Source organism: Camelus ferus, chromosome 17 (genome assembly GCF_009834535.1).
Source record: "Camelus ferus isolate YT-003-E chromosome 17, BCGSAC_Cfer_1.0, whole genome shotgun sequence".
Classification (NCBI taxonomy): domain Eukaryota; kingdom Metazoa; phylum Chordata; class Mammalia; order Artiodactyla; family Camelidae; genus Camelus; species Camelus ferus.
This window is the reverse complement of record NC_045712.1, coordinates 40,590,314-40,618,297: the sequence shown is the minus strand read 5'-3', so window position 1 is coordinate 40,618,297 and position 27,984 is coordinate 40,590,314. Positions and strand designations below refer to the sequence as shown.

The window sequence follows — 27,984 nt, the reverse complement described above, 5'->3', positions numbered from 1 at the left end:
TGGTCCCCATCTATCCTTGAGTCATTTGTCTCCAAGCCTCACTGGCATTTCGCTAGCCCTGGGGAGAGTACGAAGAAATCTCTTAGCAAACCTCATTGTCCTCATTTGTCAGGTGCAGGTGATCTCTTAGGCCCCTTCAGTTTGGAAATCCTAATCCCAAGAATGGCTTGTCCAACTGTGAGTAACCACGATGCATATTCTCGTATGTGTGTCTGTGTGTGTGTTGTGTATCAGCATGTAGAGACAGGTATGGATATACATGTAACAGCCATCTTTTGTTTATAGAAGCCATCACAACCTGCAATTATAAAGACCTTAGTCATGCACACTGTCACATTCGGTCTTTATAGTAAACTTAATATAAGTGGACAGTGGTGGCTACTCACATCCAGATCTTCTGACTTTGAGGCCGTGCTGTCTTTGTGACCCCACACCGCATTCCTGGTCAGCAGAGACACTGGGAGCACATGTGCTTCAGAGAGAACAGGTGAACAGGGCACTCTTGGCCCAAGTTCTCTGAGCCGGGATATCCCTGGAATGAAGAGCTCAGGCTCGGCCTCAGGTGGATCTGAATTTGGATCACCTCCTCCGTGTGTACCCTTCATCAAGTTGCTTAACTTCTCTGAGCCTCAGTTTTATCCTCTGTGTCATGAGAGAATCAAAATATATATATATATATTTATAGATCACAATGTGTTTATGAGCATTCAGTGAGTTAGTCCATGGATGTGCTAAGCATTGATCTGGCACACAGAGCCCAACAAATAATATAATTATTTATATTAATGTTGATAGTAACATATACTGATTCCCAAAGTGTTTCTTGTCACATATGTTCAGGATAGGGTTTTTTTTTAATTGAAGTATTGTCAGTTACAATGTGTCCATTTCTAGTGTACAGCACACCCAGTCATATATATACATACACATATTCATTTTCATATTCTTTTTATTAAAGTTATTTTAAGATATGGAATATAGTTCCCTGTACTATGCAGAAGAAATTTGGGTTTTTAATCTATTTTTACATACAGTGACTAACATTTGCAAATCTCAAACTCTCAAATTTATCCCTTCCCACCCCCTTTCTCCTGGTAACCATGATCGTTTACTATGTCTGCAAGTCTGCTTCTGTTTTGTAGATGAATTCATTAGTGTCCTCTTTTTTTCTTTTTTTAAATCCACATATGAGTGATATCATATAGCATTTTTCTTTCTCTTTCTGGCTTACTTCACTTAGAATGACAATCTCAAGGTCCATCCATGTTGCTGCAAATTACATTATTTTATTCTTTTTTATGGCTGAGTAGTATTCCATTGTATAAATATACCACAACCTCTTTATCCAGTCATCTGTCGATGGACATTTAGGTTGCTTCCATGTCTTGGATATTGTATATAGTGCTGCTCTGAACATTGGGGCGCATGTATCTTTTTGAATTAGAGTTCCCTCTGGATATATGCCCAAGAATGGGATTGCTGGATCAGATGGTAAGTCTATTTTTCGTTTTTTGAGGAATCGCCGTACTGTTTTCCACAGTGGCTATACCAAACTGCATTCCCGCCAGCCGTGTAGGAGCGCTCCCTTTTCTCCACACCCTCTGGAGTGTTTATCATTTGTGGACTTTTTAATAATGGCCATTCTGACTGGTGTGAGGTGATACCTCATTATAGTTTTGATTTGCATTTCTCTAAGAAGCGATATTGAGCATTTTTTCATGTGCCTTTTGGTCATTTATATGTCTTCATTGGAGAATTGCTTGTTTAGGTCTTCTGCCTGTTTTTGGATTGCGTTGTTTGTTTTTTTGTTGTTGTTGTTATTAAGTTGTATGAGCTATTTATATCAGAATACTTTTAACTTCTAAAAGCCGGGAGCAGCCCACCATTCCTAGTGGAAAGTATGAATCTGAGGTGAGGTTAGATGAACAAGGTCAGAAGGGACATTTGAGAAACCTGACAGCAGGAAAGGCACCACCTCTTGTAAAATCCTGTGGTCTTCCAGCGTGTAGTAAATGCCCATGATTCATGCATAACTTAACAGCAAGCAAATCGTGTGTCCATAAACAGAGTCCCCCACAGAATAGCTGACAGGTCTCTTTCAAGGAGCACCAACCCCACAAAAGGCCGTAAATAAGAATGGACAATAGCAAGAACCTTGGCTTTCAACACAGGACTCGTTTCCTGCACGGGGCCTGCTCTAAACACTTAAGGATCCAGCTGGAAACAGCATTAGGCAGAAGTGGGGTCTGCAGGTCGATCAGTCCAAGTTACCTTCATCCCAGCCCCTTTGCCGTCAAAGGTTTGGGGTGAACCTTCTTCCATGTCCCAGATAACCAGGGCGTGGTTCCCGGGGGGGAAAAAACCTCTCCTAAGCCCTGAGTGAATGAACATTCACCCCCTCATGAAGGGGTTAACTAGAGGGTTTGCAACAGAATCTACTTCTCCAGCCTGCCCACAGAAGAGTCCCAGTCCACTGGATCTGCTTTTTAAGTGGCTGTTGAACATGTATCTCCTGTAGCCTCTGAGACCCTTCTCTCTGAGACATCTGTCCCTCCAAACCTATTTCATCTTTTAGTTGTAAATGGGAGAGTGAAGATTTAAGCATCTTAGGAGGAAATCCAAGGAGAGACATAATGGACCCGAGTAAGAGCTCTAGCCCCACACTGGGAAGTCCTGAGTCCCAGCTCTGCTTCTGGCCTGAGTGATCTCTGGGATCCCACCGTCCACCACCCAGTCAGGACGAGGGTGAGGGTTTCCAAGCCAGGCTGATCCTCCGCCTGTGGGTGTGCCCAGAGGAAATGCAAGTTTCCAGGGCGGGGAGGGCAAGAGGTGCCTGAAGCCCGTCATACCCTGAGGTTCTGCTTCCCTTCCCTTCCCTGGGCCTCATGTGTGAAACATGGAGTCTGGGCAGCTAGGACACACATTCTCAGCAGGAGTGAGAGCTCCTCTAAGGGGTCAAAAGTTGGTTCTTGGAGAGAGGTGTATAAAGCACAGATACACATGCAGTACGTCAGTAGATACACAGTACACAGCATGACTGTTCATACCACATTTGTGGCTTGGGGTTCCAGAAAGGGTGGAAAGAGTTTCTCCCTCTTCGTAAAGCTCCAGCTTTTCTTGACTCTAAGGAGTCACCAGACACCCTGCCTCTCTAGCCAAGCTCTGTCCTTAAGCCAATGCTCTAATCACTTCTTTAAAAAAATTTCCCCCTGTCACTGTAATGCCCTTATGTTTAACCCTGGAGCTGGGAATAGATCTGTCCATGGCATCACCATCCTCCAGCAGACAGCCAGATGAACTCCGGGAAGACACACCTAGCACCCTTAGCAGCTAGTCTGTGCTGGGCAGAGCTCTGTAAAGTCTAACTAGTTCTGAAGGAGGGCCTTTACACTTGGGGTAGCCAAATGGTTTATCATCCAAACAAAGATACTTCTGAGAGTGAAAGAGGGGGCTTGTAGTAACCACATCTGGACCCCAGGAGTTCCTGGGACTGCCCCAGGTGAGCTAGGACATATGATCATCATACGTGAACATATATGTATGAGGGAGAGTCTACTGTGAGCTACCATTTGCCCAGGATGAGAACAGATGACCCAGGCTGGCCACGCATGAGGTCCGTTTTTGTTCACTGACCTGCAGGCACTCCTGACGTTGAGTGAGTGGGGACCAGAGATGCTAAATGCCCTTTGATGTACAAACTCGTCCCAGAAAACAAGGAATCGCTTGGCCCTAAATGCCAGTTACTACTGAGAAATATTGATTGCTATGGTGGGCTAATAATAATTTTTAATAATAGAAAACTCAGGATGACAATCTCATACACTTCTAGGGCCAGTCAGGGGGGTAGGGTTTATGCCCTTTCCTAAAACATGCAAACTGAAGTCTTTAAAAGACACTATCAAACAAGGTATTTCATGCACTGACTTTGACTTTTGGTCTCTAGATATTGTGGCCTTTTAGTAAAAGTTTACCGATCAGAAAAAAAAAAAAGTTTATGCTATATTAAGTGAAAACAAAAAGGCTGCTGATCAGTGCGATGTCACTTTACACACACACACGTATGTTTGCAGGTACCCGCGTGCTTACATGTATTATTTCTCCACACACGCGCGCATACACGCGTATGGAGAGAGGTAACTTACACATGCATATGTATGTATATCCGTGTGTACAGATGTGTGTATATACAAAAATTCTGGAAGCATCTGGAATGAGACGGAGGGTAACAAAAAGAGTAGATGACCCAAAGCTTGAGTGTTTTCCCCCTTTAAAGTTTTCTAGAGCTATGGGGAAATGTGGAGCTTTTTAGCAGAGATTGGCAACTGCTTAGGACAGAGGCCCCCTGGGAACCATCTATGAAAAGAAACAGCAGCCACAAGTGTAAGGTCTGTGCCTGTGATTGTCATCACGTCCCAAATGATTTTTCCTAACCCTCAATCAGGCTCCTGACAGACGTAAGCCCACGCCCCGGGGCTAAGCCTGCTGGCCCACAGGAATTGGAGCAATGTGGCGGGTGGGGGTGCAGACTGGGGTGGTGGGGGTGGGCACTGGCTGCAAATGAGCAAACCACTCCCCACTCACACGTTCTTCTGTGAGGAAAACACGTGGCCTGGCCACCAAGACAATCATTTCTGGGCTCCAAAACAGGAAGAAATTCACTAAACACTACACCGCCAGCACAAAGAGCAGAGAAGGTTTGCCAAGAGCACGGCCCTGTCCTGACCGGGACGTCAGCAGAGTCATTAAGGGGCAGGACCTGTGATTTCTGGCTAGGCGGATGATTTCTGAGGCTAAGGGGAAGCCCCCCTGCCTCAAGGCCCCTCTGATGGCTCTAAATCATCTGAACCCAGGCCTGTAGCCGGCAAGGGAGCGCTAGGACCCTCTCCCCATTCAAGGGGGAGAAAACATCTTTCTAGAGCTTGGCTCGGCTCGGCCCCCCACCTCCATGATTTCCCCCACCCTTTGTAATGATGCTATGGTGAGACAGGCCCCTCACAGGTGCTATCTCTTTCCATCCTAACTGTGACCCTGTGAGATAAGCATGATTGTCCCCATTTTACTGATGGAGAAACTGAGGCTCAAGGAGGTTTAATTGCACAGTTAGCCAGTGTCCGGTTTCAGGTCTAGACTCGTCAGTGCCACGGTCCTTACCTTCCCGGGCTTCCCCATCAAGGCACACACCTCCAAACAGTGGCCGAAACAGCTAGACGGTGGCCTTGTGGGTGGTGTAGACGTTGCTCCTGGCTCTCCTTGGGGATCATGTCAAAGATGATAGGGGCTCTGGAAGTGGGCCTTTGGAGACAGGATATAGAAAATTTCCCCAATAACACCCAGTAAAATCAAGTTGAAAGGACGATGGCATTCCTTGCAGTGAGAGCTGAGTGTGGGGTAAGGGTCACACATCACTTTCTCTGACTCTCAGATCGCATCCAGCTTTGTTAAATGGTGCTTTAGTTATCTATTCCTACATAACAAGCATCCCCCCAAACTGTGTAGCCAAAACCATACCATTTATCTGGTTCATGATGCCGTGTCCTGGCAGTTGGGACTGGGCTCAGCGGGTGGCCCTTCTGTCCCCCTCGGACCCCTGCAGTCAGGCATAGGTCAGCTGTTGGGTGGCTTTGCTGCTAGGCACCGCACTCATGATTCTGCTGCCTGTGCTGGACACCTGGGCTCCAGTCCCCGTGGTCCCTCATCATCCAGCGGGCTAGCCTGGGCTTGTTCACATGACCAGACAGGTTTTCAAGAGAGAAGAGTCCACAGAGCCCCTAGAGTGCTAGGCTCAGACTGATCACAGTGTCACTTCTGCCCCTTCCTGTTGGCTGCGGCAGGCCAGGAGGCTGACTTAGGCTCAAGACGGAGGGAAGCCGACTTCACCTCCTGATGGGAAGAGCTGTAAAGTCATATTGCAGAGGCATGGTTACAGACAGAGGAGCAGTTCTGGTGGCAGATAATATGGCACAACCAGCTTAACATCAGCCCTCTTAGTACCCCCTTCATGCTTCCTCATGATGGTCCTCACTACCGCCCCTCCCTGCTCAGTTCAGGTTACCTGGAGAACCCCAACCAGGTGGATGCTGACACCCACTCCTCACCCCATTTCCTGCCCCTCATGTCTAATAGGCTTCTTCAGTTCTTCCAGAAACTGTAGCCTAAGGAGACAGCCCCTCTACACACACACCCAACTAGTTTGGATGGGACAGCCTGTTGCCTCTCCTTTGAAGGACTTGACCTCAGCTGGATTCCAGTCTGTCTCTCCATGAGCTCATTGTCTTTAAAAAAAAAAAAAAAAAGTGTTTATTGGGCCCCTGTGATATGCCTGTTAGTGTGCTAGCACCTAGGACTATCAGGGAAAAACCAGAGCCAGTGCCTGCCGTCACAGAGCTTACAGTCTAGTGGGATAGACAGACACAAAGACCGTTTCAGTCTGTTGTTTCAGGTGCAGTGATAGGAATGAACGCAGGACCGAGGCCCAGAGGGGCAGTGAGACTCGGAGGAAGGGGAAGGTGGGGCCGGCTGACACCTGAGGTGAATCCTACGAGTGGTGAACTATGGGCAGGTGCTATGTGAGCGGGAGCGCTGTGAGCAGTGGATGAAAGTGGGAAGTAGTGTGCTGTGGGCTGGAGACCAGCGCTCCTCCTCTCACCAGGGCTCAGGGGAGGCGCAGGTGAAGCCGCGGCCTTGCTGAGCTGTGTTGGAGCTTTTGGATTTATTGCTGAGGGTAGTAAGGCTGGAAACTTTTAAGCACGAAATAATGGAAATAACCTGTATTTTATATCACCCTGTTGCTGTGCAGGAAATGGATTGGCAGGGGAAGGCAGGAGGGAGGAGGTCACTGAGGAAGTGATGGGGCAATTCTATTGAGGGATGAAGTGGCCTGGACTTGGGGAACGGCAGTGAGCATGAAGGGGTGACCTCTCTGATAAATGCTTGAGGTAACAACTGGCAGAGCTTGTGGACTGAGTGGCTAAAAACGCTGTGGGAGGGGAAGTCAGGCTGACAGCATTTCCAGTGTCAGTGAGTGAGTGTGATTGCCGACAGGAGCACAGAACATGGGAAAGAGCAGCTGCAGGAGACGGTCGGGGTGACCCCAGGTGAGTTTGGAGGTGTGCATGGACCTTCCAGCTGGGGGTGTTGAGGAAGGAAGCAGTAAGCTCAAGAGAGAAGACGGGAGTCTTTGAGCTGCAGGATAGTATGAAACCAAGAGAATAGATTAAATTAGGGAGAGGGTGCAGCACGGGAATAAGATGAGCATGTAGGATGAACCTTAGGGACCATCAACCTCTGAAAGGTTCCTGGAAAAGGAGGAAGTCCCGAAAGAAAACAGAAGGAACAGCTGGAAGGGAACAAGGAGAACCGGGAGACTGCTGTGTTCGTGGGTGTCCAGGGAACAGGACGTTCAGGATTATGGGAGTGACAGGTTTCCAGTGCTTTCCAGTAAGATGAAGAAAATGTTCCATTGAGTTGGCAGTTTGTGAGGTAATCCATGAATCTAAGTAATAATAGCAAACAGCTGCCCAAAGGTTCCACGTCCTGGACATCAATCTCAGCCTTGTAGATGTATTTTTTTCAAGTAATCCTTACAACAACCGTTCAACTAATGATTGCTAACATTTATTGCTATGTAATCCTTACACAGTCACATGAGGCAAGTTCTAGTGTTATCCTCATTTTTAAGTAGGGTTAAGTAGATTGCCCGAGGTCACACAGCTGATAGCTGGTGGGGCTGAGATTCAAACCCAGGCAGTCCCGCTGGAGAGCCTGTGCTCTGAACCATGATCCTCTAATGCCGCTCCTTGGATTTATCATCTGCATTTCACAAATGAGGACACTGGGCCCAACATCACAGAGTTAAAGAATGGCTGGGCCCCGGTGTGAACCCGAGCAGGACCACTTCAGGGGATAAAATCCAAACCACAGAAGACGTAGACATTAGGCAGTGGAGAAGACTAGAACTCAAGGAATGTCCCCGTAGAGTGACAAAGCGTGGAGGATGCAGAGAGGAGGGAAGAGGGCAGAGCTCTTCCAGCTGTAGACACCCAGAGGGCTACGGGAAGATGGAGGTCCAGTCCCTCTGGCTGAAACTTAGGCTCACGGAGGTGCCTGAACAGGACCTTGGAGTGTGAGGGCACGACTCCTTTCCTCCTGCTGGTGACGTTGACCTCACCTCCCAGGTGGTTGATGGGAACCCTTGCTCCCTCCCCCAAGGGCCCGGCGATAGCCGCTCCTGTGAGAGAGCTAGGGGCTGCGCGTTGGCTCTCAGGAGGTGCTCACCCAGGGCACCAATTCATCTTCATTGTGGTTCAGCAGTTCTGTACTGCGTTCCCATGGGGGCAGCGCCAGCTGGAGCCAAACTTGTAATCGTTTCCCGCCCTACCCTCAGCAATTGTGTATTACCTTCCTGGCTGATGGGACGGACGCCGATATAAATTGTTCACCAATAAACACGTCTCTTAAGAGCCTTGTTTATCTTTGGGAAGCTTCGTGAAATAATCATACAGATCCATCACGCCGTGTTCTGCCCTGAGACTTTATAGGAGAGTCGCCATTAACTTTAATGGGGAAGGTTGTTAGGTGTCTTCCCCCCCACCCCCCAGCATAGATCAAGGTTAGTGCATGGCTAATAAAAGACGTGTTTTTCAAAAGACCTACTGGGTCCTTTCTACCTACCTCCTCAGTGACTGCGAGAATGTGTTCTCCTAGGATGTTTTCTCACATTTCGCCTTTTCCACAGTGGACTGACTTCCCCTGCGGACTTTTGACCTCAGCCCCCGACTTCCCAGGACGTATTGGTCTCATGCTGGGAAAGTCTTCTTGCCTGAAAACTCCAGAATTCTTCCTCTTCTTCGCCCAGCGCCTTCCTACTCACTGTTAGCCAGTGTTGATCTGTTCCCACTGTCCCCACCTGAAATCGTGGCTCCCCTCTGTCAGTGCTCCCAGCGACTGGATGACCCCTTGCCCTTGGTCTTCCTCCATCCTGTGCTCACCTAGTGGGTCTGACTCCCCAGGTTGGAACCTGTCACTTTCTACCTTCCGATTTTCCACTGGTTCATTGGTTTGTTTTGGAATTAGCTCTTATATTCAGTTAAGATTATGTAAAGTTAAGCTGCTGAACCAAAAGGACTCCCAAGAAACTATGGCTTTATAAAGATTATGTTTTCTCTCCTGCGGAACTGTCCTGAAGGAAGTGGAGGGGGGGGGGCAGCTCTGCTCCACCTGCTCATCTCAGAACCTCAGTTTCCTGTGTCTTACTGCTCCACAGTTCTTGGCTCATGGTCACAGCCAGGTCATCAACACGTGTGGCTTCCATGTTTGAGCTTATGGGGTAGGAGAAGAGGGAAACTCTCTTTCGAGTGGCGCTCCCATGGAAGTGACGCTTTGACTCACCTCCCCGGCCCCAACTCGTGCCCAGAGCTGCATCTCGCTGCCCCCCTCCCAGTGTGAACTTCTGCTACTGTGCCTGAGAACGGGGGAGAGTGGACTTTTGTAGACGTCCGGCACTCTCCCCCACAGCTGTGCGTGGTTGCCTTACTCAAAATCAAACATAGTTCAAAGGAAATCTTTCCCCAGAATAAGGTTTGTGTAGAAGTAAGAAGTATAAACTAGAGCTGAGGGGTAGACTCTGCCACCATGCCTCCAATCTCCCTAAACTAAAACGCTGTCTTTAAAGGCAGTGTAAGAAAAGGCCTTAATAGAAAGAGATCATCTCAGCGTCTTTCTCACACATGGCATATCTGATCCATCAGCAAATACTGTGGGTTCTTCCTGGACTCTGTATCCAGAATCTAACCCTTTCTTCACCTTCACTACCAGTGCAAACAGCCATCGACCTCCCACCAGTCTCCGCCCCAACCCCCCCGTCTCATCACTTCCCACCCTCCTGCTGCTCCTCACCCCCTCCAGATCTGCTTCAGCTGCACTGGCCTCCTTGCTGTTTCTCAGACATGCCAACCACACCTTGCCTCAGGACTTTGCACTGGCTGTTCCCTCTCCCTGAAATGCTTGTCTCCCAGATACCCATAGGGCTCCTTCCTCACCTCCTCCAGGTCCGATATCTTCTCAGTGAGATTTTCCCCTGGCTAACCACACAATATGCCACTGTGTATGAGAACGAGGGGAGTGGATTTTTGCGGACGTCTAGCACCGTTGTGTGCTGATAAAAGTTTAACAACAAGCTGTTCCTGAATGGTAGACTTTTATGTGTGTGATGTGAATACTTCCCGTGACCAATTTCAGGCTGTCAACATGAGGTCATTGAACATGGGTTGGGGAGAGATATACACAATTTTCAAGAACTGGTGCGAGCCAGCTCCAGAACCCCATTGCCCACACTTCCCCAGCACTCTCTGTCCCTTTGCCCTGCTTTAGGTTTTGCTTCCTTAGAACCCATCACTGCCCGATATATTATTCCTTTACTCTCTTGCTTGTTAATAGTGTGTGTGCCCCAGTAAACTGTGAGCTAGGTGAGGACAGACACTATGTTTTCATTGTCAAACCTCTGCCATCCAGAATACCTTAAGCACTCAGTGATATTTGTTGGAATGAATGAATGAAATGTCAAAGGACATAGACAAGTCCCACAAAGACAAAGTAAGTTATAATCAAATGTATGGGAAATGCTCTTTTCCTTACCACCCGCACTAATTGTCTGCATCAGCGCTTAGCATCAGGGAGGGAAGAATGCTGTCCAGAGAGTGTGAAACAGTAATTCTTTCATTGAAACCATTGGAGGACTTGATGAGACAGAAAACATGCCATGCTAAAAGAATCTGGAAGAGAATCAAAACCGGCAGGAGTCAGGGGCAGGCAGGGAGATTCTACTCAGGTTTAAGAATCAGTGATTAAGATTCAGGGTTTAGTTGGGGCTATAGGAGTGTCCTAGAAAGTCACGTCCAGCAGAGCACGGTGGATTGCTCAATCTCCCTGTACTAAAGGGTCGGAGAGAGGGAAGACAGTAACAATCCAAGAGATGCAATTGCAGCAGATGTGGGGTACTATACAAACTGGCTAGAAAAATTCATAATGCAAATTCGTATCGCAGCTGCCGATGTGAGAGAAGTTGGGAAGGAGCAGGACCATCGTACATAGCTGGAAACATTGTAAATTGGTTCCATCCTTTTGGAAGGTGATATGTATTAAGAAGAAAAACAAAATGTTCATACCTTTCAACCCAGTAAGCCCACCCCCTGTATTTTATCCTCAGGAAGAATTTAATAGAAGAAACTGACTATAAATACAAAGACATTCATACAGCAGCCACCATTCGTCGCCAAACGTTGCAAATGAGCTAAATGTTCATTATTAGGGAATGACTAAATAAATGATGGTCTAGTAACTCAGTGGAGTATATGCCATGAAGCTCTGAAAAATAATTATGAAGCCATAGAGCAACATTAATGATGCTTATGACATAATGTCAAGTGAAAACCAGACTACAGATTGTAGACTGTTGGTCGCACGTCTTTAAAACTATATGCGTAACACCACTTAGACTGAAGGAGAATGTGAGAAAGTAATTGTGTTGGTGGGAAGGGGGTTTGTTTTCCTTCCTCTAAAGCTGATTTTATTTCATTATTGAAGTTCTGATGTTAATAAGCTTTTGAGAATAGAAAGTTACTTTTACACAAAAATGGAGGGTTGAGGTGTGGGGAGAAGACACTTCTCTTGGTCCTGCCCCTGTGACATCCACTAGAGCAAGGAATGGCTGAAGAACGCGGGGGTGCAGGCCTGCTGCCCGGAGCACTGTCCAGCCGGGCCACAGTGAGCGCTCCAGCTGTCCCACCTGCGGGGTCTGGGCCCAGGGCAGAAGGTCACTGCGACCTTGGGTTTGGACGGCCTCTTGGGGTTCCAGTGCTCATATGCACACGCTTCCTGCCTATGAACGAGGGGACCAGCTTAAGACGATGAACTTCACGGGGACACTTCCTGCCTGCCAGGCTAAACACTGAGCGGCAGCTGGAGGCTCCAAGGCCAGGGATGGGAAAGACCCAGCCTTCCTTAGTTAGCAGCTAAGGAACCTGCTGCCAGAGGAGAGCTGGGGGCTTCTCGCAATTATTTAAGTCTTGGAGCCCGCCGGCACCTTGCTCTCAGAACAACCAGAGTGCAAGAGCCAGAGGGGCATAATGTCTTCCTTTTGCAGCCTGTCTTTTTTAATAGCTCACTTCTCCAAACTCCTCCACATCCCACGATGAGAGCCGTATGATCTCACAGAGACAGTATTTTTGTCCAGGTCAGATCATCGACTCCCCAGGCTCTGGGCAAAGCTACTATTAAAATTCCCCCATAAAGATCGTTGTCAGCCCGAGCCTGAATCTTATCCACAGAAAAATACTCTCCGACCTCCTGTGACCATGCTCATTTGAAAAGCAAAGCAGTGTCCCACAGCTCGACCCATCTGAAATTCCTAACTTATTTCTGTCAACATCACTGCAATATTGCCACCTGCTTCCCTTTCCTCCCGTCAACTGAAACAGAAAGTGGCCGCACGTCAGAATTACCATCATCACCACCTCATATCCTGAGCCCCTGTGGTGTGTCTCTTCTCTACTTTTTCTTTTGTCACCTGGCCAGAGATTTATCAGTGTTATTGATTTCTCAAAGGACGGTCTCGTTGTTTTGATTTTCTCTATTGTTTCTGTTTTCGACGTCGTGGGTGTCTGCTCTTACCCTTCTTATTTCCTTGCTGCTGCTTGCTTCTGTTTAGTTGGTTCTCCTTTTTCTGGGTTCTGACAGTGGGAGCTATGTTACTGCCTTGACACTTTCCCTCTTTACTAATGTATCTATTTCATGCTATAAATTTCCTGCTGTGGTTGTGCCCCACAATGTTAATGTGTTGTGCTTTCATTTTCATTCAGTTCAGTGTATTGTTTCTTTTCTCCCCAGACTTCCTCTTTAACAGAAGGGTTGCTGAGAAGCATATTGTTGAGTTTCCAAGTACTTGGAGGTTTTCCAGTTATCTTTCTGTTACTGATTTCTAGTTTGATTTTATTAGGGTCAGAGAACACACTTGCATGATTTCAATTATTTAAAATTTGTTGAGGTTTGTTTTAATGGGCCCGGGCCATGGTCTATTTTGGTATGTATTCCATGGGCACTTGAAAAGAATGTGTATTCTGTTGTTTGGGTGACATGTTGCATAAATGTCTATTAGATCCTGTTGGCTGGTTGCATTAGCATCTCTTGATTGCCTTTTTTCATTCCTTTGAGATTTTCCTGGTTCTTGGTATTACAAGTGATTTTCTATTGAAACCTGGACACGTCTGTATTATGTTGTAAGTCTGTAGTTTTTATTTAAACCTCGTGTAAGTTGGCGTAGGAGAGAGAGGGCCTCATTATTGGCCTGTGGGGATGAAAGTCCTGGCTCCTTATGTGGCCTCCTCTGATACCACCCCTGTGAGGGTGTTGGGACGCCGTGTGAGTGGGGATAGCTCAGTGGTAGAGCACATGCTTAGCATGCACAAGGTCCTGGGTTCAATCCCCAGGACCTCCATTTAAATAAAATGAAAAGACAACCCACAGAACGGGAGAAATTTTTTTTTTTAATTATGGAATTGGGATGCCTTGTAACAGCTTCAAGATGATAGAAGTCCAGGCTCCCACTTGGCCTTTACTGGCATGCGTGAGGTGGACCACACTTTTTTCTGTGGTGTTTGATTAAAATAAAGCAGTTATTATCTAACTGTTTTCTGTCTTGCTAGCCTGCCTCTTTCCTGGCCCTTTCTTTGGCTAGAGAGAGCAGACTTTTGTTGGGGCTTGTAACAGCTGTATTTGTTGGGGTTTCTGGGCTGCCAGCTTCTTCAGCTCTGAGTTTGGTGTATGTAAGGCAAAAAGAAAACCCAGAAAACGCATCAAGGTGTCGTTCCTTCTGTGCCAAGGTCCCTAGCTGCTTCTCTCCACCTTTCAGAGTCCTCGTGTTTGTTGCACGTGTAACATCCAGAGTTTCACTGGTACATAGAAGTAGATTAAGTAAAAGTACATCCACTCCATCTTCCCAGAGGCAGAAGGCCAGTGGAACACTTTTCATGCGTCTCCTGTCAGTCTTTTTTCTATGCATCTTTAAACACTTGAGAACTTTCTGTGCATTCAAGTCTGCTTTTTTAAACCTTAGCACTATAATGTAAATATAATTTTAATGGCTACAGAATATTCCATCACATTGACATCCTGTAATTTCTTAGCCATTTTCTTCTTAACCATTTGAATTGCTTCCAATTGCCACCTTTGGCTTTTCTCATAATAAACACGTGACTTGTTTCTAAGGGCCTACTGACGCAAGAACCACTGTAATTTACATCTTTGTGCATAAAATATTATTTATTTGAGAGTCATTTCTTTCAGGATAAATTCCTAGAAATGTTTCTGAGTTAAAAGAGAAGAATATTGTACACTGTTATCTTTTTGAAAGTACGGCTTGGAATGTGTTTACAAGAAACATCAATGGAAACTTGCCCATTTTGGATTCAAAGGGGCCCGAACACCTTGGCTTCCCATTTCAATTTGAGGCTGGCAAGATCACCCGCGTTACTTGACCAGATGTGACCATCGTTGTCCTCCCTGCAGGAATCCTTCATCAGCCTGGAAGTCAAGATCACTCATGAGTGTTTGTGTCTTAGGCACCTCAGCTCCAAGGAATGCTCGGCAAATCCTTCGTGGCCCCCCTGCTGTGTTTCTTTGCTCCATTGGGATGTATATTCTAGGAATAACTCATTGTAAAGCATTCTCGTGCACGGTTCATATGTGCTATGGTTAACATTTTCAGCGCCTTCATAGGTCACAAGACAAGAAGGGCTAACCCTTTGCTCTTCAGATCAGCAGCCACTGGCCATGTGTGGCCATCTAAACTTGAAAGAAGACGAAATATGCAAGTTCTCGTCCGCTCTCACCACCCTTCAAGGGCTCAATAGCCACATGTGGCCAGTGGCTACTGCGTCAGACAGTGTGGATGGCAGAAATGGCCTGTAATCACAGAACATTTCTCTTGGGCATTTCCTAAACTAGTCCTCTTTGGACTCAGCTGTCACGGAGAACCTTTGTTTCACGTTACCTTTCCACAGATCAATTCAGATTTAGAACGAGGTACATCCTCCTACTCAGGGAAGACGCGAAGGAGCACTCCTCCCCTCCAGAGAGGCTGACAGTAGCAACAGTCATGAGCAGCAGCTGCGGGTTTGCTGGGCGCCAGGGGCTCTGCTGAACACAGCCACCTCCCCGCAGCCCCGAGGTGTGGCCACGCTTTTAAACAGAATGAGAAGTGCTGGTGAAAAAAAACGTTCTCCTGTTCATGATAAGTAATTTGTGGTAAAGAAAGGCTTTAGTATGCTGCTCAGGGTAAAGGGTGAGACTCCAGGATCATGCCCAAGGAATAAAAGGCACGCACCACCTACTCTATAATCATTTGTTTTCCCTACTGGGGAGCAGGCAGAGGACAGAAAAAGGTAGCGTCAGGAGGGCGTAAGCATCAGGCACATGTGGGACTCCTGAGTCGCTTTAAAAAGCCTCATGTGATGTAGGAAGGACCCTCAGAGACAGGCCTGAGGGCAGCAGTGCAAGGGGACGGGAGCGGAGGAGTCTCGCCTGGCAGAAAGGAAGCCAGAAAGATGTCATGCTGGGCTCTCGAGGACTGTGAGAACTTGCTCATGCTTCAGTCTTCTGACCTGCAGGATGGGACCAATACCGCCTAACATGGACATTTGCTTGAGGTCAGCATAGAAGGAGAGACGGGCTTCATCAATGCCACCTCCCAAGCCACCAAATGCCTCGGTGACCTGAGACGGGCACCAACCAAGCTACCAAGGTGGCACTTTCACTCCTCGGCCAACTGGTGCAGAGCTGTAGGAGTGGGGAGGGGCTTGTCTGTGCCCCTGCGAGAAAGAAAGAGAGACTTCCCCCAGCACCCGTCAGCCTGGGGCCGGCGGCTCGCCCTGAGCTGCCAGGAGGGGCGGCAGGAGGACGTCAGCCCTTCGGGTGCTCCCGGGATCTTGCTCCTGGCCCCTTGAGTGGGAGAGATGACGGAAACACGGAGCACCGTGAAATGCTTGATGCTGCCAGGAAGCCCCAAGGTGCGTCTGTCTTCGCGGTTCCGCGGGCTGTGGAGTGGGCGCCCCAGCACTGCCTGACATACTGGGCTTTAAACCTGTCACAGTTGACAGCCAGGAATTAGTACGCCCACTCCCTGGCTCTGGCAGCGCAACTTGCCGTCTAACTTGTTGCCTTCCGCAGAGTGGTACGTGAACAAAACGAGCGGGTCGCGGGGACTCCGCAGCAGGCCTGGCGCTCACGGATAACCCGGTCTTCCCCAGGAGGAGGGAGGGGAAGTCACAGGGCCAAGCAGGGGGCCGGGCGCACTGCCTCTTCTATCTTCGCAGTCGCCCTGGGAAGGAGGAATTACCATTCCCGTCTTGCCAATGAGGAAAGTGAAGGTCAGAGTCATTTGCTCAAGGTCCCAAAGCTGGTGACTTAGGGAGCCACCCTCAGCCTCAGTAGTTCTGGCCCAAGTTTCATATGCCTCCGCTGAATCAGCTCTTAAAACAGCTCTGCGGGAAGAGTCAGCACGAGGTGTGGGAGCTGTTTAGTCGCAAAGTGGGACCATGGACAGAGCTCTGCCAGCCCCCAGGGCATTCCTTGGACCCTTTCTGTGCACCCCTCGCCCAGCAGTGGGTTTCTTGGTTCCAACAGCCACATCTGCCTCTCCTCTGCTCACAAGAGCAAAAATCTTGAAGTGCCTGGAAGTTTCTGAACTCCCAGGAGTCCCTTAGCCAAGGACTGGCCATTTGAGGGTGAGGAAAGCCCACGAACTCTGAGGTGTGACCTTCCAGAGCACCCCCGTGGGATCTGGTGGAGGCTGGGACTCTGCCTGGACTCACAGCCCCACTCGGTTCCCGGCCAGCCGCTCCCCCATCCCTCCCTTGTTTCCTCTGGGAGCACCTCCCTAATAAATCAGTTTTCCCACAGATCCCTGTCTCTGGGTCTGCTTCTGAGAAACCCTCCTCAAGACAGAGCATTTCCTCACTGACGGCAGCCAACCTGGATCTGGGACAGAGTTGACGAGACAACTCAGGCCTCTCCTCTTCCATTAATAAGTCACTGGAGGCCAGTGCCTCTCTCTCAGTGTCCACCAAAGACCCTGCACAGGAACCTCTGCCCCGCTGATGAGTACAGACTGATAAAACCTGTGCATTTGGATGGATGACAAGTCAAAATTTGAAGCAAAATCCCAAAGTGCAGATTTTCAAAACCTCGCTCAAAAAAGGTGTCCCCTCTTCCCAAAGAGATCTTAATATGACTGGTGTGTCCCACTCAATCAACTTGGGGTACCAACCAGCATATCCATTCCAATCTCTAATCACTCAACTCCCACCTTCCCCCCTTATCTGGAAGAAAAATCCTCCTCTGGACCTTCTCTTTCTCCATCTCCCAATACCCCTGGACCTTCCAGTCTTAAAGAGGTCCGTCCTGCCTTTAAACGCCTGGTGGAGGGAGAGCAGGGGTCTGCTGTCTTGCTCCTGCTACTGCTTCTGTGGCTGCCACACGGTGTCACTGTTGAAAACTGGTCCTGTGGGGTTGAATGGATGCTTCTCCACTGGGGTCAGAGCCACAGAGCCCACCACGCAGGCTGCAGCCCAGCTCCACGTACACAGCCCTGTGACCGGAGGCTGCAAACATGCCGTCTGCAGCTGGTACAGCTGAGCACAGAGGCCTCGCTTACACAAGCCCCTGCACGGTCTGTGGCTCCCCATCACATGGCCTTTTTGAGAGATAGGGCCTTTAAAGAGGTGGTGATGGTAAAATGGGGCCATCTGACGGGCCCTACCTTAGTATGACCGGTGGTGTCCTTATAAGAAGAGGAGATGAGACCACAGACATGCACAGAGGAAAGACGGCTGATGGCAGACAGAGAGGCCTCAGAAGAAAGCAGCCCTGTTGACGCCTTTTCCTCGGACTTTTGGCCTCCAGAACTGTAAGAAAATACATTTCTGTGTTGAAGCCACCCAGTCTGCAGTACTTTGCTCTGGCCGTCCTAGCAAATGAGCAGAAGGGCCTTTGCAAACATCCCCACCATCTTCCCTCCTGCCAGCTCTCTCCCCAAGGGGTGTCAAGAAGAGCCAGCCTTGTTCAGACACTCTTCCCCTAGGACGACACTGCCTCTTCATCTTACATTTTCATGGCGAAGAGGACCCACTCTCCTGTTGAAGCTGGCTTCTGCATCCCCCAGCCAGAGAAGGGGCTGGCAGTTTCTTCCACCACAACGTTCCTTGTCGCTACCATCAAAGCTACACTGCTGTCCCTACCAGCAACCCATTTCCCAACTCAAGTCGGAGAGCTCTCTTGGTGCCGTGGTGCCGTGAAGCAAGCGTTAGTCCTCCCCGCAGTGTATGGCATGATAACGGCCCTCCCTCCTGCTCTATTTCACCTTCCCGAATTGGAGACGGAATCTGCAGAATGTTATTTTTCAAAAAACAAATCGAGCTGCCTGGAAGGAAGTCACAGCTCTCACACATGGAAAAGAACATGAACATGATCTCCTTCACGTGCAGAGCCGCCTCCAGTGCCCCAGGGACTTCCCCCAGAGAGATCCAAAGCCACACTGGACCCCAGAGATGGGACTCGTGGCTAATTTGGTTCCCTGGGTCACACAGAAGTGGAAGGAGGTGGCAGAGGGAGAGGGAGGCTGGCACTTTCTCTGCGTTCACAGGACTGCAGCACACTTTACATTTCCCAAAGGCCATAATTATTTCCTGGAGAAGAAATTCAAATGACCCAGATAGTTAATTCAGTGAGATTGGCCCAAAAAGTATTTACCTAAAAGGCGGTTTTGTCAAAAAGAACATCACAACACAGTCAGGATTTGCTCTCGTTGCCTGAAAAATGCAGGGGCCAGATCCAAGGCTGAAGCCTAATGTAATCAGGAGGTTTGGGAGTTTGAGAGGCAGAGAGAGAGAGAGAGGATGAAGGAGGAAGGGAGAGCGTGAGGGAGGGAGGGAAAGGGACTGTCCTCATGACCAGGGAGTCTGTCCACAAACCCATAGATCCCTCTGCATGGAAAAAAATGGAAGCACGGGAGGAGCTTCTCTTTGGCTGCCTCCATCTCCTTTCCCATGTCCACTTCTGATCTCCTAGGACCCCCTTTCCCTGCCCTCAAGGCCACGGTTCTCCCCATCCCCATGACTAAGCTTCCATCTCACCGTCACCGCCTTCTGTTTCCCTAACACACCTACTCCTTCCCTGACTCCAGGGAGCTCAGCTCTGAGTCAGCAGGGAACTCGCTGGTGGAATTAACTCACCCAACAGCTACTGTGTGACCCCAGCACCATGCTCAGGGTCCCCAGATGAGGGACAACTAGATGTGAGCCAAGTTGTCATTGAATAAAGAAGAAAATGGAACCAAAGGTGTTCTACAAAAGCACAATGCTGTTGGTGTTATACCCTGTTTGATTCAAGAGTAGATACTTTTTTTAAAAGAGTAAGTGTTCATTAAGCAATTACTATGTGTCAGATACTATGTAAGCCCTGTGTTGTAAATTATTTCATTTAATCCATACCAAAAAAAAAAAAAACCAGTAAGTTTAAGTATTATCTCTGTAGTATAGATAAAGAAATTAGGAACAGAGCCAGGACTGACTCCCAAGAAGCCATGCCCTTAATCACCATGATACTAAGCCTCTCGGTGCAGGAAAACGTTGTAACAGACTGCCAAGGTCCCCTCTCCACCCTCTTTTCCCTGTCCAAGGAGCTACCCCAGGCAGCTACAAGTTGGCCTTCAACCCTGGAACTCATGCTGTGTCAGCCAGGGTTGAGTGATGTGGACAAAGGGTGTCATGACAGAGGGGGACCCTGCCGTTTGTGTGGCTCTGGTGTGGTTTGCACTGCTGGGCAGGCGTTTTTCCCACTTCATAACCCTGACTTCTCCTCACTCTGCACTGTTCCCAGGTCCAATCAGTGAGGTTGAAAGTAGCTACTGAGAAGTCCTTTCCTCTCAGGGCCCCGGCTGCCAGCAGGAAACCTGCATTCTCTCCCGCTTCCCCGAGCAGGCTCAGCCCAGACGTGGGGACAGTGGGAATGATCCGGCAAAGCCTGTGTTGGGAAGTCAGTCTGTCCTACTGGGGGATGTGACCATGCATCTAAGCCAAGCTCTTCACCGTCAGTTTGGCTAGTGACGAAGCTGCTATTCCATTAACTCAGAGGTGCCTTGATCTACCTCCGTGGTTCAGAGGTCAGGTCAGGGGAGATACCTGTTTATGGGCCCCCTCAATTCCCAGTAAGAGAAGCTGTTCCCTGCAGAGGAGGAATGGTGGGTGGGCTGAGTCAAGGTGAGGGCAGGCCTCAAAGGGCTACACCAGTCAGAGGCAGTCAGCAAAGGTCTGTCACACAGACTGGGCAATGAAGTCTCAGTGACTCAAAGCAAAACGAAAACAAAAAACAAAAAAACCCACATCGTACTGACCCATAAGTTGAAGCACTGGGTTTCTATACATAGGGAAGTGTATAACTGTTTATGCAAATGGGTGCCTAGGACAGGCGGGTAAGTATATAGGAACTAAGTCTGAGAGGAAACTTCTCATTTCTTAGGATTTGGAGTCTACTTCTGTGACATTTACAGGAGCCTGCTTCCACGGACCGACATTTCTGAGAGACCAAGAACAGAGCTGGGTCTGCCAGCGTCTCTTCCACACTAAACCAGTCCCAGTCCTTCTGCAGGGACCCAAAGAGTCAGAGATCACAGAGGACAGAAGCTCAGTTCTCTGTATGTTGTGGGGCACTTCAACGACCTCTTCCAGCCTCAGCTGCCTCCTCGGCCAGATGGAAATAGCGGGACCTCCCTTGCAAAGTATTTACAAGGGCTAATTGACAAATGCAAACATCTTATGGATGTTTTCATGCTTAGTTTGAAGGGATGAAACTTACATGGGGCTGAAGATGGGGAGTAAAGAAACCAATGAGAGTAAGGAGGGAGGCCAGAGACCACAAGTGGCCCATCTGAGAACTTAGTGCATTTAGTACTACGTGGAGGGGAGTCTTCAGCCTCCTCGGGGTTCAGAGAAGGTGCCAGATCACTGAGAGTAGGATCAGTGTCTCTGTATTTGGTCTGCCCCTTCCCACACCTCAGAGTATTAAAAGCATAACTCAGGGGTCAACAGGACCCCTGGTTTCCATGTGTCAGTGTGGTCTTCCCAGTGGGAACATAAGGTCCTTGTCTCACACAGGGCATCTCTGTCTGCCCTGCAGGCCTGGGCACAGAGCTGGTACAGAACAGACCCTCAATAAATATTTGCAGATTGTCTGCCGGGAATGAGGCCTGACTTAGGCCAACCGCGGCACACACCTCCTGCTACCTCTCAACCTGTGGCTGCCTTTTCTTTTGGACCTTGACGCCGCAGCCAGAAGGCGACTCCTACCACCTGTGGATGAAAGAAACCCCTCCTTGGTCCTCAGAGGGGAAGAAGAGCCGAGGTGGGTGTCAGGAAGGCTGCGGGGCCACATCCAGAGGCCCCATGTAAACATCGCTGCCTCGGCCTTCCTGGGGACACAGGGAGGGGTCAGGTGAACGCTGACTTTCCTCGCTGGCCAGGGCGTTGTCACCTGAGATGTTTGCAGCTGGGCCCACGGGAGAAAGAGAAGCTGGGAGGGCAGGAAATCCCAGCAGAGGCCCCATGCTCTGCAGTGACGTGGTGCCCTGGCCACACCCGGCCACCCGGCTGCTCCAGCGGGGAGACAGCTTCCTTTTGCGGTTCGACCCTGGCCGGCCGCCAGGGCTTCCACAAGAGCCTTGTGATGTGCACTTCTGAAATGTGTCGGCGGCGTGGAATGGCATGTCTAACTCATGTCTGATGCCCGCCAGCCTTTGCGTCTCTTTCCCACGCCCACGGAAGCAGACTGGCTGCCTGTGGGGAGCCGTGCTGTCCAGCCGTCTCGATGCCTGACAGAGTGGCCGGACACACTTCCTTTCACCCTCAGCCTGCCCTCTGGCAGGCGGAGGGCGTGTCTCCCTCTGAGGAGGATGAAGAGATGGCAGCGGGAGCTCTACTTGCTGCCAGCTGCGAGACGTGCATTAAGTCGCTTCCAAACGTCGACAATTTCCAGAGGTGTTATGGCCCCCATCTGACAGGTGGGGAAACTGAGGCTCAGAGAGGTTAAACCTTTGGCTCAGAGTAACACAGCCAGGACATGGTGGAGCAGGGACTCAACTCCAGCCTGTCTGCTCCAGCGACCAGACTCTGCCCACACACCCAGCCCCTCTCTTAGGAGGATTTTTCTCCCCCCGGGTCATGAAAGACGGAGGCGGCAGCAGCCACTGCACATTTCTACTGCCTGCGCCCGCCTCGCAGATGACCATTGGCAACCAGTGTTTGAGAGGGGCTGAGGCAGGCCGGGTCCACTCACTCCAGGTTCAGGGTTTGCTTCAGGGGCATTTGATTTCATTTGGGTTGTTACTTCTCAAAGTATGTCTGTCAAAGTACGGAAATTATGGTGCTTATTCTTTTCCCACTATTTTCTTGTTTCTCTGTTGTTTACTAATGAAGGCCTCTCCTGCCCACAGCCGTAGGGACGCACTTTGTCTCCAGCAAGTTCCCTGAGTGGTCTCAGAGCAGCCCAGAGGTGACCGACCTGTGATGCTTTAGCCGGTGGTGATACAGCCCTGCACACCCCCCACCTCGAGGGTTAGAGCTGGAGGACACGTGTCTCACCTGAGAGGCCGCCCCGATTGGAAAGCTGCAGGTGAGTAGTAGGGGATGTGGGACAGGAAAGAAAAGACACACGACCCTGGGGGTGTCGATGGCCAGGGCACTTCTCTGGGCACCTGGAGCTCTCTGGGACACTGTCGACGTGCCTCAGAGTGGTGTCATCCAGGGGTGAGGAAGGCAGAGTGATTATCACAGTCATGGGTTTAGGTCTGCTCCCAAAGCTAAACACGCTGTGGTCAGAGTCCTGAGGCAGAGAGAGACACGCATGCATGCGGTCAGAACTGGCACCAGGTATGGGAATGGTGAGCGAGGAGGGGACACAGGCAGGGTGACCGCACGGTGTGGCCGTGCCAGACACCGGGCACGCAGGTCAGAGCTCTTGGTCTCTTCCCTGCTCTCCCCCTTATGGGTTACGATTTGGAAGATGCTGGTCACCGGGTCTGTCTGCTCCCCTACCTTCTCAGGTATCTCGGGCCAGGGAAGAGGGAAGCACTCTCCAGCCTGGGGGGACCTGAGGGGGCTAGAGATGAGGGACTTGAACCTGTCATCAGTCAAAGAGAAACTTTCCAGAGAGGGAAGAGGGCCGACCCAGAGACCCCTCAATGCACCAGGCACGGAAGCTAAGGCATTGGTTGACCACTGGCAGAGCTGGGGGGCTGGAGTGAAACCCTGCAGTAATTGTAGGATTTGCATTCTCTTCCTAGGAGTTGTCCGTTGGAAGTAAAGATGACCACAAAACTAAATCCATCACGGCTCCTCTTGCAAACGCAGCGAGGGGCTGGGGCAGAGGAAGGAAGCGTCTTTGCAGCCTGGGGCGAGGGGAGGGGGGCAGCTTCATCCCTTTCTTTCTTGTTACCCAGCAACAACCCCATCACTGGTCCTCCTCTTCCCCTCTGTCTCTGTGTCTGTCTGGCTTCTCTCTGCCCTTCCCTGTGGGCGTCTGTCCCCACTTGCGTCCTCTCTCTCTCTCTCTCTGCCACCGAGTCTCTGAGGTGCTCATCATCATCTCCTGTCTCGGCCCTGTCTCTCCCTTCTCTCCACCTCCTCCCAATCTCCTGGGGCCCCTTCCCCAGCCTCCTGTAGAGACCTGTGTACCCCTCTGGGAAGGCTTGGAGTTTCAGGGCCAGGAGCTGCACAGATAACCAGCAGGAGGATACAGGGTGTGAGCATCCAGGTGGCACGCTGCCTGTGTAGGCGGTGGACCTGGGCCTGACAGCTCATCCATTGCCAAAGGCTGCTCCCAGCGTCAGGCACCAGCCTTCCCTCCACCTGCCTCTTTTTTGCCATGATCAACATTTCAAAAGCAAACGCACAGGCCCACAGAAGGCTCCGTAATTCACCCAAGGGTTGCGCCTGCCTGCCGCTGGGAGACAAGCCCCATTCTTCTCTCTGAGTGAGCTATTTTTAAGAACACTTCCCCCTCCTCGCTTCCAGTTCCCCCTTTCAGTCCAAGCGCTGAATTAGATTCTTTCTTCATTTTGTAGGCTCCCCCTCTCTGTTATTATATAAAACCATTTCAGCCCTTAAGGAGTTGGCATCTGACATCCGCAGCTTCTGAATCCCCAGAACAGAGAAGGGAAGGCGTAAACAGAAGGGAGGGAAAGAAATGTTCTGTTTCCGCTCCAGCAACATGAATCGTCAGAGAGTTAAATAGCAACAAAGTATTTGGTGTTAATCTTTAATATTCCCGGGAAACTGCCACCTCCTCTTGCAGTCCCAGAGCTGCCGCTCTCCAAATGATCCTGGCGCCTTTCACAAGATATCACACCTTCTATTATGCTCTTAAAAAAGTACCCACCAGAGGGGAGTTCGGAGTGATTAGACTGCCAAAAAAAAGAGGGGGGAAGGTACTCATTGCTATTTACAAGGAAATGTCTGAAAAGGATGAGCCACGGATTCCTTTGCCGTCAGTCTTGCCTATTTTAAGCAGACCCTTCCTGAGCTCATCCTCTGATGTGATGTCTCCCTTCCTCGGGCTCCAGGGCCCGAGGGGGGCGGGTGGCTTTGACGAGTATCAAGGGATGCAGGTGACACCAGAAAGTGGAAGTGGAGAGATGCTGGGTGCCAGGCGCCCTGGAAGCTCGTTCCCTCCCGAGATGAAGTGAGCCAGGGCGTAAATGCAAATGACAAGATTCTTCCTCTAAACTACCTGTGTGGCACGTCCTCTCAATGTAGATCCATCCAGAGACAGACCAGGATTCCCCTGGAGGCAGCTTATCTGGGAGAGGATCCCAGGAAACACTTGGAGGGAAGTAGAGGTGAGACAGGAGGGCAGGTAGCCAATAATGGGCGTGATACCAAGCAAGTTACCACTGTGGGCACCTGGGGCTTAATCCCCCTGGGCCACTCTGGGAGCCCGTGTAGAACACACACCTCAGAGTCATTGCAGCCAGAGGGTGAGGGAGCTGGAGCGCCTCTCCGCCAGCCAGTCCTTGGTTGAGGGCTACTGCAAGGAGGGCGTTGGTTCTCTGGCACTTGGAGCTTTCGCACACTGGCTGCAGAAGATGCCTTCAGCGAAGTGATGTGGGGGCTGAGTCTTGGCAGTACAGTGCAGTGATAAGCTAGAGGGGATCGGGGCGTGGCACGCACAGTAACCATCAGTGGCCTGTATCATTCACATCTGGGGTTATCGCTCCAAGTAGAGTGGGAATGTAAATTCAGCAGATAAACACTACCTTCATACCACACCTCTTCTCAGTGGGTGCCCCCTGGGTTTGCAGACATCAAGCCACTCCGGGTCCAGGAGTCTTTGCCCCAACACTGTAGTCATAAGGGTTTTTATAGAGGAAGGGTTTCTCCTCATTTTGCAGAAAGAGTTGCCGGGGCATAAAGTCCCACCCTCACCCCAGATTGCCCGCGGGGCTTTCTGAAGCTGAGGAATCCTTTCTCTTTTCCCCTAGCACCTGCGGACCTGGAGCTGAGTCCAAAAAGCAGAGTTATCAAGGGGAAGGAGATGAGTCACTTCCTCCCTGCCTCCCTACCAGTCCACCCCGCCCATCCCAGACTGGGTCCTTTCCAGAATTGTACCACCAGGACCTAAAAGGATGTAGTAAGCTTTTCTTAAATGAATGAATGAATGTCATCAATGCCTAATTCAGACATTCTCTGGGTTCCCCATTACCTATAGGATTAAGTCTTAAGCCCCTTCATGTAGTTATTCAAGGCCCTTTCCTGTTTCCTCTCCTGATTTCCCATTCAGTTTTGTGCCCTGCCTTTGCTCTATGTGAGGCTATTGACCATCTGCCCAGAATGTCACCATTTTTCATTCCTTTGGGCTTTGCATGTGTTATTTCCTCTGCCTGGAATACCCTTCCCCTTTCCTCTGCCTGTTAAGGGCTACTCATAACCCTTTGGGACCCACCTCAAATGTCCCTTTCTTGGTGATGTCATCCCAGACTCCTCTAAGAGGTGCAAGATGATGAAATAGGCAGACCTAGCATATGTTTGGGGACGACCAATAGCTAAGTAACCAGTAGGGGACATACTCTGAATTTATTTGATCTTCCTTGTATATTTTATTTTTGTTTCTGTTTTTGTGTTGTTTTAACTATTCAGTCTTGGAGAAAAGGGCACCAGTTGCTATAATTCAAGATATTCTGGCAGTCGAAGCAAAAAAGGAAGCAAGGTTAGTCACATAGTTCTAGTTGTAAATCATGAGCCAAAGCGAAAATCTGGCATTATACACAAAACTGTCTTTGAAGAGACTTGGGTCCATTTTCTCATCCCAAGAAGTGTCCTATTTAATTTAGCCCCACTCAGGAATCACGGGGCCACCAGCCAATGGCTCACCCCTTGAAATGCACCATCCTGTCACTGGGTTAGCCATGGCAAGCCTCAAAATAAAAATTTTCCCATCTGAGTCTCAAAAAACTAAGATGAATTAGCACCCGGTTAGAGAATCAGTTCCAATGTTCTAAAGAAAAGCCAAGAAACTTAGGTTTCACTACAGTGTCAATCAAGGATTCCCCCTGAAAGTTGGTTGTATCTCATTGACATCTCAAAGACACAGGTTTCCATCTGCAGGTAAGACACCATCCCTCCATGCAGTGCTCCTACACCAGCCAAAAGAGAAACAATGTTATAGTTTTAGTTGTATCCGAGGGGATCCTCATAGAATGTAGTAGGCATGTGCTGTTTACACCTTCCCAGCATCTTTTCCTCATTCCCTGCTAAGAACTCAGATTTTCCTTTGGGGTCCTGATGGGTCAAGATGTCCCAGTACCCCATTTGGCTAAGAGATAGGAACATGAACTAAGACTGTTGAGAGTCTTCTGGAAATTAGAATTTTGAGTGGAGAGACACAGAGTTGGGACATCTGCTGGAAAGACCCCAAACAAGACAGCTCGCAGGTCGATGGCTAAGATTTTCATGGTTCCCCTGGTTCCCATAGCCTGATTAGTCAGCTTTTTCTGTGATTCTATCAACTACTCAGCATCTTTCCAATGCATTCTTTTTAAATTAAATTAACAGATGTTTTCTTCTACTGCTTACTATCAGAGAAACCTAACAGATATGCAGAGAAAGGGTGTAGGTGAGTAGGCAGACTTTTTTTTGATGCCTCTTAGTACAAGCCAAAGCATATAAACACCCAGGCAGTGCTTGTCAGTGCTGGAAGGCTTCTAAACAATTCACAGATAATGGTATCTCATGCTTATTTCCTGAGTTTCTCAGATGCTACAAACCACCACCAAAGGGAAGAAATTAACTACTTGATGGTCATGAGCACGTAGCCCTTCTGGCATCTAAGGATTGAGCACCAGCAGCCAATCAGAGACTTGTGCACAGCTGATCCCAGACCTTGGGATGCCCCTCCCTTAGCTGAGCCTTTAAAAAGGCTCAGAGGAATCAGCTGAAACCCTCCAGGAAGTTCCAGGTTTTGGGGGCACAATCTCCTTGTTCTCCTTGCTCAGTCTAGCAATAAACCTTTCTCTGCTCCAAGCTCCAACATTTCTATTTGGTCTCACAGGTGTTTTGAGCACATGAACTTGCGTTTGGTGACAATTTTGGCAAAGCCAGGCCAGGAGTTTGCTCCCGTGGCAGGTCAACCCCCGCCAGGGGCAGCCCCTTCCCTGTGTCCCAGCTACTGCCGGATCTCACTTCACTCCGGGGAAGGACTGGGAGGGATTCTGCCCGACAGGCACTGGCCACCCCAACACGAGGCTGTTTGAAGCTCAGAAGCGTCCAGTGCTGCGTCCACATTTAGTGTCGCTTGAGGGTAAGTTGCTCCAGCTTGAGCAGGCTGGGGCTTCTCTCCTCTCCATCTGGGCTTTTTTCCTGCTGGGAAGTGAGCTGCTCTGGGTTCATC

General features: G+C 49.5%; 1 long non-coding RNA gene across 1 annotated transcript; it reads left to right on the top strand.

The window, feature by feature from the left end:
- The first annotated feature begins 123 nt into the window (after positions 1-123).
- LOC116657256 lies at positions 124-27,890 on the top strand. The gene is made up of 4 exons (XR_004312332.1): positions 124-177; positions 22,535-22,713; positions 23,384-26,304; positions 27,646-27,890. It is a non-coding gene; the product is annotated as an uncharacterized LOC116657256 (long non-coding RNA).
- Positions 27,891-27,984: the final 94 nt, after the last annotated feature.